Here is a 13779-nt window from a genome sequence, read left to right on the forward strand (position 1 = left end):
GAGCTAAAGAGAGGTTGGAAAGTAGTCAGGTAAAAATGCATAAACATAAACCTGGAAAAGAGTGGGCCTCAGGAAAAACACATACATTAAGAATGTGTAATAATAAATACCATTATTTTGCAAGTACAATGTATATGATTGGATAGACTGCACCACAAGTGCACTTATTATTTATTATTTATCATTTCATATACACTACACATATTGCAGCACTGAGCAAGCCACAAAAGCAAATTTGTAGGAACTATTTTGCCAAACAATACAGTGAAGAAAGACACATTCCATTCCATTCCCTGGGCCTCGCTGCGATGTGTATGATTCTCACCAGGTGTGATACAGAAATTGTAAAGTGGATTTTTTTGAGAGGTTGTGTTTGAGAGCGAAAGTGTGTGTGTGTGTGTGTGTGTGTGAAAAATGCATGTGATGCACCCTGCTTCCCTCGCACAATAGGCTTTCTCTCATCCCCCCTCCGTCAGAAAGCCAATCTGCGGTGAGAGCCTGAGCAGGTCGCTGTCAGTTTAAAAATGACTATAATAAAAGTGACCATGAAGATGGATCTTGTGATTTTGCGTTTCTAATCAGTCATCTGTGAAGAGCACTTTTTGCTTTGATTCAGCATAGCCCTGACAGGCCAGATTGATAGTGTGTAGGGGGGGACAAAAAAAAGAAAAAAAAGAAGGAGTAGAAGAGAAAGAGAAGGGGGGTTATTAACTGTCTTCCTATTAAAGTTGGGGAGATGGTCTGTAGTGGCCAGAGTGAAAGAGCTGTGATTTAAGCTAGTAGATGAGAGAGAGAGAGATAGAGAGAGAGAGGGGGGGGTGAGAGAGAGAGACTTTATCTCTGAATTTTCCAAGTTCACTCTCTCTCATCCAGACTGACCCTCCAGAGGTAGCAGACTGGAGTCCAGCCTCTCTCTGTGCATGTGGTCTGCGTGGTCAGGATACACGCCTGGGCGCATGCATATGGAGTATGAACGCATGCTAACAGCTGAGGAGCAAAGCACTGCTCCAAAAACACAAAAGCCAAAGATAATGCTGAACATACGTGATGCACTGCAGCACTACTGCGCCAACTCTTATAGATTAGCGCCTCTGTGGTATTAGTTGAATGCAACTTTGCAGCTTCATTGCATGCACTGTATATCCTTCTAAAGATATACACATAATTGTATACTTCATAGGACTGTTATAGTAAAACACCCCTCAAATCACTTTTAATGTACATAAAGATTTTTCAAGTTCATTTTGGATCATTTCCCTTGGTCACATTGTAAATCTGTTTTCTTAGGACTGCTGTGATCTATTATATCGTATGTATATGCATAGTGTCATTATCACAACGTATAATAACTGCTTGATGACTATAAATAGGTATTATACTTACAGATGTTATTTCATAAATGCTTGACATGATTCATATACGTATAAAACAATATAAGAAAATCCAGAAATGCCACGAAAATGGCACTTAAATGAATCCAAAATCACACAAGCCGTCGTACACCTTTGACGTATCGTAGGATGGAATCAAAGTGCAGAAAGTGCTTGCTTTTGATACTTCAGCAAAGGCTGTCAAACGCCTCCTCAAACATCAGCGCTTTCAAACAAAGCCTTGGACGGGCGCTTACCTTATGCATGACAATCCTCTGCCTCTCTTTAACCAATCCACAATCATCCTCTGCACGTCTGTTGCACGGAGGAGCCACACTGATTTGATTTCTGCACCCTCTGCTTCCAACTGCCCCCCCCCAACTCATACCCCCTCCTTCTACTCCAAATGTCCTCAATGCTGGCACTGTTGAAATATCAGTGCAAACAGTGGCCAGCTTCTTCTTCTTCCTCTGCTTCTTCTTTTTTTTTTTTTTTTAAGGTTGAGGCACTAAGGGGTTGTTCCTCGGCTATTTGGCCCTTGGGTGCATTTCAACTGTGAAAGAGCCAGGGGAGCCTCTTCTCCGTAGGGTTTCTGTGGCTTCAGCCCAGTGGCCGTGGACTAGCATGCTCACCGTCCACCCTGTTACGCTAAGCGCACATCAGAGAGCTTAGCTAGGAAATAAACAAACATGTACTGAGGAAAGCTGCGGGATCAGCTCTGAGCAGTGATTCTAACATGATGGCCTTATTCTACAACATTTTTAATATGCCTTATAGCTGTAGAGGTATAATCAGTCCTTTGACCAATTAGTCATTTTCACAGACAGCCCACATCATGTGATGTCGAATTATCTTTCCTTAACATGCTCCTGGTCGGTATATATCGTCTGTACATGAGAATGAAGAGTTTTAGCTTTAGTGTGTTAGCCAATAACAAAAACATGTAGTGTTCTTTATAGGGGACTTTCAGAGAGTATAAATATAATATAAATACTAAATAAATAGCACGTTCCTTTTCTGGCTACGTGGCCTCTGTGTGATTAACATTTACTTCAGTGTAGACTACTTCAATAAGAAGCAGAACAGTAATTGTATGTGTGTAAACTGTCTTAACATTACATTCATTGACAGCACATAGTAAGTTAACAAAGTATATCACTGCACGACTCGTTATCTGAAGTTGATGATCGTTTATCGCAGGTCCATTACACAATGAGCATTTTTATTTTTAGAAATGATCCGGATATTGAAATTGATCAATATATGATTAGCTCTACTGATGCATATCAGGAAATCAGTCTTCAGTGAATCATCACTTTGGACTCACGTGGCCCATTGTTATGCACTGTAGATGTATTTTGAGCACCTTTTCTGTTTGAATACACGAAATTGCGGTCAAAGAGTTCCTTGTTGCCGCGCCGGAGACGTGGCTTTCAGAACACATCACCATTTAAGCGCTCATGTGTAATGCTTTCTGACATTTTGTTTTGGAGCGAGTGCATTTAATTGAGGGTGTGATATAGATGTTATACAACAAGGAGTAACACAGTCTTTAAAGGCAAACATGTTTGACTACACATAGAGGGCGTTTGAAAAAGTTGATTTATTGGTTTGTTGATTAATCAAAGCATTCTGTTAATTGATCTCTGATTACACTGGATCTTCCCATTCACTTTATGCATACACACTGCAAGACACATAATAATACGCCCACACACGATTCTGTCATCATCGATTTTGCGTTTTAATTGTGTCGCCATGTTTTTTTTTTATTATTGAATCAAATTCTAATATTAGTATACACTGTATGATATGATTTCAGCACCACTGCACACTATGTTCATAAATATTGCATTACAGGCATTAAATGCACCTCTGTTCTGCAGCATGTCAGTGACGGTTTATATCATATTCCAATAGCAACACATTAGGAATATTATCTGGTAATATCAGTAGACATTATTATTATTATTATAACAGCACAACATATTTTAATATTACCACTATTACCAATTTTAGAAGTAACACATTTTTATTTATTTATTTATTTGCTTGTAACACGTTGTGGTGTGACTAAGAAGACATTTAAAAGCAAATAAAAGTCACAATTTGTGTAATAATAATTATTATCATCATTGAATTTGAACAAGGTCCAAGGAACATTTTGCATGTGGCAGTGTCCGATGATGCATTCTGCTGTGTTTTTAGTCGTGCACCGTTGTTTCGTTTTTTACAAGGTTATTTGTGAACCACAATGTACACACTGTTGTGTTTGAGCAAGTGCATATAATCCAACCCCCAAAGACCTTCAAGTATCTCAGCTGTGCTATAGACTCGTCTTAAGAAGGAGAGATGGAAATGCAATTTTCTTCAGCACGAAGACGACAAATCTGAACTATATTTATGGATAGAAAAGACATGGGCATCTTTGCTTTAAAAAAAACCCTGAATTGCCTTTAATCTTTTATTTTGATTCCAGTTTGAGCCCAGGCTTTACTGGACTTGGGACGTCCCATGGCCTTAAGCAGAAACCCTCCTCCCCATCCCCACACTGGGGAGTGGTCCGTCATGCCTGAAATTCATTCCAGACAGCAGTGCCTCCACACTGCTTCTGATTGATTGATCCTAATTAGCCGATTATTGGTTAAGGTCGTTATTGATGAAGAATGTGTTCTAATAATTTTAGGACTATTATTTTCATAATAGTTATTTATTGTTGCTATATAATAAATGCTATATTTACATAACAATTTATTAATAATAATAATAATAATAATAATAATGATAGTAATAGAAGTAGTAATAATAATAATAATAATAATAATAATAATAATATACCATTTATATTACATTGTTGTTATTTATGTGCTATTAATAATGTGGTAATATCAGATTTTAATAATGATCCAATAAAGATACAAACAAAATCTATTTACTCTATTTAATATATATATATTATACGATGAATATATTACACATTCCACCTGAAGAGGGTTTGAATCTGGTCCTAAATCTTTGCCTATTGTTCACACTGCTGTTTCTCCCTGAGCTGAACAAAGAAAGCAGGTGCAGCCAGGTCTGATGTTCCTTCTACAGCCCTTTCTTTATCTCTTCTTGGTTTTATTGGTATTTAAAGCCTGTACCTGTGCTGTGTAAATGAAGCTGGATGTGGAGTGTGAGAGTCTGGGCTGGAGGAGCTGAAGCTCCAGTGCGTTTGTCCATTAAAGAGGGAGCAAAGGGCCAAGCAGGAGGAGGCCAGAGGGGAGGGACGGAGTCAAAGGGAGGAGGTGCACTCCCCTACACTGTGTGTGTGTGTGTGTGTGTGTTTGTGTATTCCCGAGTGTATGTGGTTAGTATGGTTAGGGGCAACCCCCCCCCCCCCCCCAAAAAAAAAAAATATTCTCTACATAAATATATATATATATATCCCTCAATAATTTTACAGAACAAAACAACATTGGTGAGAATATCCATAAAAGTAAAAATAAGCATAAACAAAACAACAACATCTCCTCTACATATTAAGAAGAATTTTAATATTGTCACTGCACCCTGAAAAAAGTGCTGCGTTAAATTGTCTTGATTGAATTAAAGTGTAATTTGTTTCTATTGATGTACTATTATATTATATTCACATGTGGGATTGTTTTTTAAATATAGAATCCATGTATTGGATTCATTCATGTCAATTCAAAACAAATTTAGTGCTCAGTCTATAATTAGCTTTATTATCAGCATTATCTGCATAGACCCCTCTGTGTTATTGGCAGATGTTGATGAAGCTGCGGATAACTGTGTCTATGAAGCTCACTGGACTCTGGTGATTTGCCTGCTGTAATCTATAGCCTAGGCTACCTGCTGTAAAGAAAACACTGTAACAGATTCTGCTTTTTCTATCAGCTGATATTCCACCTCATTCTCTCCATTCACGTTAAAAAAAACGCGTGCTAAATAGAGTTTTATCGCGTGCTGTGTTTCCTCTGCTGAAAGGGGAAAGTGCTCTCGTGCTCTCTATGGATTTTCGTTTATAGAATCGATCCAAATGTCCCGATATATCGATTTAAAATCCCTAACGCTTCCTAAACAGGAGCCAGCGCTTTTAGCACGTGTTTTTGGTTTTGTTTGTTTGTTTTTTTTAGTGAATAGTTTTATTAAACCATTTAAAAACGCATTCCAGACTATAACGCGTTTCTGATGGCGTTGTTTGTTGGTGGTGGGTTGGATGAAAGTGTTTGAAGTGCGGTGTGAGCGGCGCGCGCGCTCCGTGCTCGGCACATTAAGGCGCGCGCAGTGTCCCGCGCTGATGGAGGAATAGGCTGTGAAATGAAAGTTGGAGGCTGAGGGGAGCAGAGCAGAGCTCGGCGGGCAACGGCTCCCCTCAACTTCATCCCCCTTTCAGCGTGTGCCACTGTACACAAGCCCGCGCGCGTGTGTGTGTGTGTGTGTGTGTGTGTGTGTGTGTGTGTGTGTGTGTGTGTGAGAGAGAGAGAGAGAGAAAGAGAGAGAAAGAGAGAGAGTGTGTGTGTGTGTGTGTGTGTGTGTGTGTGTGTGGGAGAGAAAGAGAGAAGAAAAAAGCCGGAGGAGCGGGACAGCACCCAAGGTAGAAGCCTTTCTACTCATTCACTTTTGCTGGGGCGGTCAAATTTATTTTATTTTTATTTTTTGTTTTTTAATACATCGTTTATTTTTTTTATTATTATTTATTTAAAGTTTTTTTTCCGCATTTGTGTCAGTCAACACCTTGTAGCCTAGGTGAACTTGTGTGATGGAGATTTTGAGAGATTCCAAATTATTCCCGGCATATTTACGCGTTTTTTGTGAGAAAATATGTACGTCGAATGAATGTTTCATTATAATTTGGAACATTTGTTTGCGTGTGTTTTCTTGTTTTTACTGGATTTAGAAAAGAGCTGGACACGTATCGATTCATAGATTATAGACACTTAAACTGTTGTTTACTTTTCGTGTATCAGTATAAATGTATCACATTTATACCTTTTTAAACCTGACATTGAAGTGAGGTTGTATTATATTAATTGAGGTATATTTTGTGAAATTTTAGAAATGGTCATGACTTGGTGGTGTTAATATTCGCAAATGAATTTCCCTGCTGTGTTATTGGACTTTTTTATATCATGTATTTGGAGTGAGCGCTGGGGCTCGTGTACAGTGAGCTGATTTGCTGTTTGGGTCAGACTGAGGGTCAGTCCCGGTCACACCATGACCCCTCACACCCCAGAGGGCGCCACGGGCTTTTGGCCCAAAACCCAACCGCTTAAACAGGCGAGGAGGGAAGATGCAGTGGGATTCAGTGTGTGCTGGATGGTGTTAAAAAAGATGGACCATTATCATTTTAAACGTTATCAGAATGTCACGTCTTTATTAATCTTCAAACGGTTTAAAAACATTTCAGTGCGCAAAAAATATGATTTGCATAAAACTGTAATAATAATAATAATAATAATAATAATAATAATAATAATAATAATAATAAACAGTTGTGAAGTGTTTAGCAGAATACAGTTCTGTTCCGAATTGAAAAGAATATGAAAAGACAAATCTGATGAATTGATAACAAAAAAATGATGAAAACTTCAGAAGGACCACATCATTTTTTTTCGTTCTCAAAAAAGAAAGAAAGAAAGAAAGAAGTGCCATTCAAAGATACGAATCAGTTCATTTTAGATAGGAATGTAAAAATTAGATGAAATATTAGGTTAGTTAAGAGTGAGCAACAGAGAGAGAGAGAGAGAGAGAGAGAGAGAGAGAGAGGAGAAAGTAGAAGGGTGGGCGACAGAGGGGGATTCGAGGATAGTGCATGGCATTCAGGATAAGACCCATCAGCTTTTTCCGTTCCGCTTAACCTCCCCGTGGTTCAGATTTAGCGTGTTACAGACACCCGTTCTAAAAGCAAAACAGCAAAAGCACCACGACCGTCAAAGAATACAACTCAAGCGTATAGCCTACTTGCACAAGGTGAGATTCCCTTTATAAACCAACAGTTTATAACAAAGTCCTCCTCGCAGAAAGGCGTTTTGTTTTCATCGAGACCGATTTAATGATGAAGATCGGTCCTTTTCCTTCTTTTCTCCGTCTGCCCGTGGCTCGTTTCCGTGTTATAACGGAGCTCTAACGGCTCCCGTCCCCGGAGGAGGGACTGCGGACAGGGGGCTGGAAGAGCAGCTCAAACACGGAGCCAAAAATCCAGAGAGCCGGAGTCAGGCTTAGCCTCAGCCTGTCTGGACTGCTAGCATCCTCACGACGAGATCCACAAAACTGGCTCACCCACTCACCTCCTTCAGCATTTCTCTCTCGACTCTTGCCACAAACGGAGAGTTACTTCTTCGTGTTCTTCTTTTAGTCTTTTTTTTTTTCATTAAGTAAAAATAGCATGCGTCTTTTTTCCTTCATTTGGGGAGCAGACACAACCGCAGAGAGCCTGTGATGTTTGTGCCTCTCGAGAAGCTGACATAAAGTGAAATTCTCAATAAACAACATAAACATTAGCTAATTTTCTTCTTGTTTGGAAAGGTAGTCTTGACGTTTCCTATATTTCTGCCTTCATGTGCCCACTAAAGACATGAGAGCATTCCTGAGACGCCAGTAAAAGTCTAAATAAACAATATAAATATTTAAAAACAACATAAAATATAGCATGTTTTATGCTAACTCGTCCGCCTGTTTTCAAGAGCCCTGGCCGCGGCCCGCGTGCTTCTCCTCAGCCCCGGCTCTGGAAAAGCTGGATGTGTGAACTTGGTCACGAAACTTATAGGAGGAATTATTGATCCACTCAGTATTAGAGTTTAAAGCCTTCAGCATCAACTCTGCAGCTGATTTTACCTTTTTTTCCCCAGAATGCAACCATTGAAACATGTTGTGATCGCCTCTATTCACACCTTTGCTCACTGCTAAATCATAATGATAAACCGGCATAATGTTTATTACAATGTTACAAACATACTTACAATTTCAGAATAACGATCACACGCCCGTTAACGTATCTGTAATCACCCTGTATGTGCTCGACTGAGAGATACACAGCTAAAACTGAAGCATATTTAAAATTGTTTTTAAATGCTTCAACTATCACTTTCACTGGCTTTCATTATATTCATAAATAAACATACTTCAGAGATTAAACGTGTGTTTTTACATGTAAGGCAAACCAAAATACAGTGTTAGACATTTAACAGATCGTTCTGTCTGTTAGTAGACCGTTCATCCACCACATTGTTGCCATTTATCGCTGAAAAACATACACCAGATTATAACTGGAATATATGACGACTTTACCCAGTGGGTTCCTACTGTGTCATACAGGGATGCGAATTTATAGAGGCGCAGGTTTCGTTCTTTTCCTAGTTAATACTCGTCTGTTTATGCTCTCGGGTGAGCTGTTTTCTCCAAATTTTCCTTAAAAACAAAGTTAACACGTAGGACCTAATTAAACACCTCACAGGCGAAGACCGTTCTGCTAGCCCACATTACACCGTCAGATTGACCGCTTTCGTGCCGTGGCTGTAACACTTATTCTTTTATTATTTAGACTATATTTGTTGTAATCTTTAAGCAGTGTCTTGTAAAAACTAACAAGAGTGGGGAATTGTTCATCAGCGGGTTTTGTTCGGTTTTAGCCTTAGTTTATTTAGCGTTCGTTTCCGGACGGGAGAGGAGTGGGAGGCACGCTGTATCAGGGCAAGTTGAACCGAAGCGTCATTTGCAATGTGGAGACTGTTGATCACCTCACTAATTACGCCTCTCTCTCTCTCGCCCTCTCCCTCCCTCTCTCTCCCTCCCTCCTTCTCTCTCTCTCTCTCTCTCTCTCTCTCTCCCTCTCTCTCTCTCATTCCCAGAGTGCATATCGGGAATAGACGCACAAAGACATGCGCACTCAACTTAATCAGCCATTTTTTTTAAACAGGGCTAAAACGATAATAATTAGCAGAATAAAGACATATCGGATTTTCATTTCTCCCTTTCCTCCTTTCCCCAAACCCCTCCACAACCCAAACTGCTAGGCAGCCGTCGACACGTCTTTTTACCAAGCGGACCCAAAGGATCGACTCCGGTCGTATTTACCTTTTTGTTTTTTTCTCATTTTTCATTTTTTCCCCGGTAAACTTGGAGGATTATTGTTTTTCATCTTTTTGTTTCCAAATTTCGCTATCACTGGATGTGATTTTTCTTCAAGAGAAGAAAGCGGAGGGAGCTGCGGGGGGAAGAAAGTAAGTTTCTTTTTCTTTTTTTCCTCTTTTTTCCTCCAAGTTTTGGTGGTAAATTTAGGTCGAATACCACTGAGGTTATTGATGATCGTTCTGAGCTTTTTGTTTTATTTTTATAGCATATCACAACATAAAACAGCTACTACAGCGTTTCGTGCGATATGTTTGTTTTGGGGGGTTTCGGTCGGCGTTTCGCCTTCAACGTTTCCTAACGGCGCTTAAGAGCAACTGTCACTGAGTGAAGTTGATACTCCGGTGACACCGCGAACACCTCCACCAGGTCCGTCCGGCAACTTTTCCGCCGTCTTTTTCTCCTACGAGCGGTTTCTACTTCGAAGCCAATTGCTGTCGCTGGAGCAGCCTGACGTTACGGCGCCGGCGAGGAAACGTATCGTAGTCGAACTGGGCGACGTTTGAATGTTTCGGATTTGTTTTACCGTGTTTTTTGTTCAGGGATTGTGAATTTACCCGAGTTGCGGGTTTCTAAATGCCTTGTTTTCGTCGGGAACAACAAAGGCATTGTGTTTTCCGTCACATCGTCGCTGCACCGTTACAGCAACGTGGTTAACGTTAAAAAACGACAAAAACACGCGAACGAAGCGGTCAAGGCACTATCAAAGAGAACCAGCACGAGTTCCTCACACGTTTCACTGTTTACCTGCTACGAAGTGCGTCCTTTGATAGAGTAAGAGCGGACAGATAGAGAAGGATTCAACTCTAAAGGTGGTCCACTTCACCCGTTCAACTCCTCAGCTTCTCCGGTAGCTGCGGAAAAAAAGCCCAAGCGTTTCAACGTCGACTTCGCCGTTTCGCCGCCTCGTCTGGACTGGACCCTCCGGCTTAGGGCTACTTCTCTTTCTCCCTGTCTCCACGCCGTAAGCTCCATTTTCTCCAACGTTTCCTTCATTTTTCCCCCTCTAGTTGCTTGTATTTCGATCTCCTCGTGTTTTACGGTCTTTGTCGAAGTTGACATTGTGTTTTTATGAGGGTCTTGAGAACAAGGGGCTGTGGAGGGGATGTGTGCGTGTGTGTGTTGCTTTTGCTCGGTGGCTGGTCTGCTGGCTCCGGTTTTGGACGCGACGGTGACAGGGGGCATCGATCGCTCGGATCGAGAGCGTAAAAAACGCTGCACACACACGCACGCACGCACGCACACACACAGACACACACACTCTCGGTTCTGTGTGTGGAACTGTGTGTGTGTGTGTGTGAGGGTCCTCTTGCTCTCAGTGCGAAAATGCACCCTGCTTTTGGAGTACACGGACAGGGGCTCTGTATCTGCGGCTTGTTCTTTCTTTTTTCTTTTATCACTTGTATTTTTATTTTTTATCCTTGGGTCGCTGCTCAATTCTCTATAGAGACATAAGGTGTTTCTGTCCGGATGCCATCATCCTGATGCAAGTTTTGGACTTCCATGGACCTGTTATTATATATATATCCCTCTTTTAAAAAATAGTTTTTGCTATTATTATAATGGGTTCCTGATTTCAGTGTTTTAAATACTACTACTGCATTTGTTATTACTGTAGTATTTTATTTGTATTCTAGAATATTGTCACTCAGATTATACAGTCATGCTAGCATGCATCGCACTCTGTAAAATAAAGCTGTATCCTATCGCTGAGAGATGTAAGCTGTTGTTGATTTTCCTATCTGTAAGATGAAATGTCTTTTTCCTGACTGTGATTTGTGTTAGAGAAGAGAGTGTATTTTCTCTCCTGTGTGCAGGCAGCAGCAGCAGCAGGCAGGCACTTCCACAGAGCTTATTATGTAGATCAAATCCCATCAGGTGATATTTTTATTTTATCAGATAGCTCCATAAAACCCAGAGCAAAAACACTTCACAGGAACAGATTCAGAAACGCAAAAAGCTTGACTAGAAGAGTGCTGTAGCAAAAGTGACACAAAAATACATGGTTTTATGTCAATATTTGTTGTTGTTTATATTTAAAAATATATATATATATATCCAGTGATTTATTAGTCTGTAGCTGTCTAACCACTTTATGCAGTGCATCGTGTTTCTGATGAAATTTGTCAAGCCGCTGAGGGAAGCCCTTTAATAACTTGAGATTCAGACATGTTCCGCAGTAAGATTGGCTCAGGCTTCTCCAAGGGTCGACAATGTGTCATTTCCATGAAGCCAAATTGCCCTCTGCCTATACGATATTAATGTGCAAATCAATATTTCAGGGATTAAATTTCCCTTCTTCATATTTTATGGTTTCTACCTCAATAAGTCTCAAGTCTAATAGAAGAGGCTGGATGATTTAAAATCCCCTACAGCAGCAATGCTTGCTACAAGCCTATCACAGCGTTTCGCTGTTCGACACCGAAAAATCCTATGGCAGAGCACGGGGTGACGACTGCCACTGCTTTGTGACATTAATGCACCCAGCTCGGCTAAAAGGCTGAATGATAACCGAGTGTTCGGCTGAACGCTTGAATGCTGAAACCTGGTTATTGAAGTATTTATAATAATAACAATAATTAAACAGGAGCCTCCCTTAGACAGGCGGATACACACTGATATATATACACACAGACAAGATCCACTCACACACACACACACACACACACACATAATTTATGCACATTTTGAAAGCTCCCGTGAATAAATGTCCGATGCTGTCAAAAGTCTTTTTTTTTTCCTGGCGTTTTTCGTTTTTTGTTTTCCTTAAAAGGCCTTTTTAGTAGCATTCAGTTAAAAAAAAAAAGAGGCTTTGCTTTTACAAGATATTAACCATTTGGAGCAGCGTGAAGCAGAGTGTTGTTACATTGCAGCCTGTGGAAATTCATTACGATCTGGAGCAGCAGAAAGCTTTATTTCTGTTTTCTTTAACCTTGACATGATCGTGGTCCTCCAAGCTTTTGCTGTCCGTCATCAGGTGTTTGTTTTTTTCCATTCCCTCTCCTGCACCATCTGGACTGCATTCTGCACAGCTGCATGAATTTTAGATGTGATAGAACATTTTTTTTCTTTCCTGCCTGTTTGGCTCATTTTACACCTTTTGAAGAGGCTTGCTTAATTTAGTTGCTAAAAGAAATGCATGCCGAGGAGGACAAAGCCCCTTTTAATCTGGCCACAACCGTTTGATTTCTTTCAAGGTTCCTGTCCGATACAGTTTCAAACATGTGCATGTTGTCGTGCGTCTGGGTGTGATGTTATGGGATCTTTTTTGTTGTTGTTTTTTGTTTAGTTTTTTGTTTTGCCAAGGAAATGTTTGTGTGAGGTATGTTTTAGAAAAAAACTCAAGTCTGACTTCAAGCAAGGCTTATTTTTAATTTTAGTGGGGAATTAAAAAAAAAAAAAAGCATAAATATATAGTGATTAGTTTGTGGCTTTGCCTGTCCTGCCTGTTTAATAACCTCCCCATTCTCTCAGATCTGGAGTCTGTGTTCCTCATGATTGCAGCAGATAGCATTGAAAAAATTATCACACAGTAGGGCCAAGGAACTGTGGGGGCTTTTGTTTTGGGCCCAATTGAATTTGGTCTGGTTAAGGAGGCCACGGAACACAGAACCCAGATCCGCAGAGCTTGGCCGCTGGAAAGCTGAGAAGTCAGGAGCTGGCTTAATGTATTAAGTGGGGGCCTTCTCGTGTCAGCCCTGAGGCGTTTTGTGTGGAGGAGGCCAAGCCTCCCCCTGCTTACAGGCTGTCTGAAGGGTTAAACACTTGGATGGGGTTCAAGCTCCGCAGCGCCCAGGGAAAGTGCGTGTGAAACGCAGCACAAGTTTCGTGTAATTAGCGCTTAATTATATTAACATATGCAAATTGTCAGCTCTGAGGTTTGTTCAGCTGGCGGAGATCAGCTGAGCACAAATGCCTCATTGTTCCTGGGGCAAATAATGGATTTGGAGTTGGGATTGTGTGGAAACGCATAACCAGCTATCTAATTTAAGTCATACCATAGCAAAATTTCATTAGTCTCCATGGAGACAGGGGTTAATTGTGCTGACTAATGGCCCTGAATACAGTGGGCCCCTCCATAGCCACTCCCCCCCCGCGCACACACACACACACACACACACACACAAACACAGAAATGGCAGAAAAAACGTGCCAGCTTAATCCACCTCACAATGACACTTGTTTATAGACGCTTGCCTTGTGTGGGATTTTGCATATGCAAATTCTAAAGGGGCGGGGCGTCCTTACTGGTGTCGTTTGTCACAGCGAACTGACG

At 40.8% G+C, this 13779-nt stretch overlaps 1 protein-coding gene across 3 annotated transcripts in view; it reads left to right on the forward strand.

Moving 5' to 3' along the window:
• Window positions 1-9284: 9284 nt before the first annotated feature.
• zfhx4 (zinc finger homeobox 4) overlaps window positions 9285-13779 on the forward strand; it is an 83402-nt gene continuing 78907 nt past the window's right edge. For 2 of the 3 annotated variants that reach the window (XM_066662575.1, XM_066662618.1), the window contains exon 1: window positions 9285-9595. The gene's annotated coding sequence lies outside the window, so the exon portion shown is untranslated. Of the gene's footprint in view, window positions 9596-9754; window positions 10468-13779 lie in introns of those variants that run through there. The other variant, XM_066662584.1, reaches the window with a different exon arrangement.

This window comes from Hoplias malabaricus, chromosome 1 (assembly GCF_029633855.1).
Source record: "Hoplias malabaricus isolate fHopMal1 chromosome 1, fHopMal1.hap1, whole genome shotgun sequence".
Taxonomy (NCBI): Eukaryota; Metazoa; Chordata; class Actinopteri; order Characiformes; family Erythrinidae; genus Hoplias; species Hoplias malabaricus.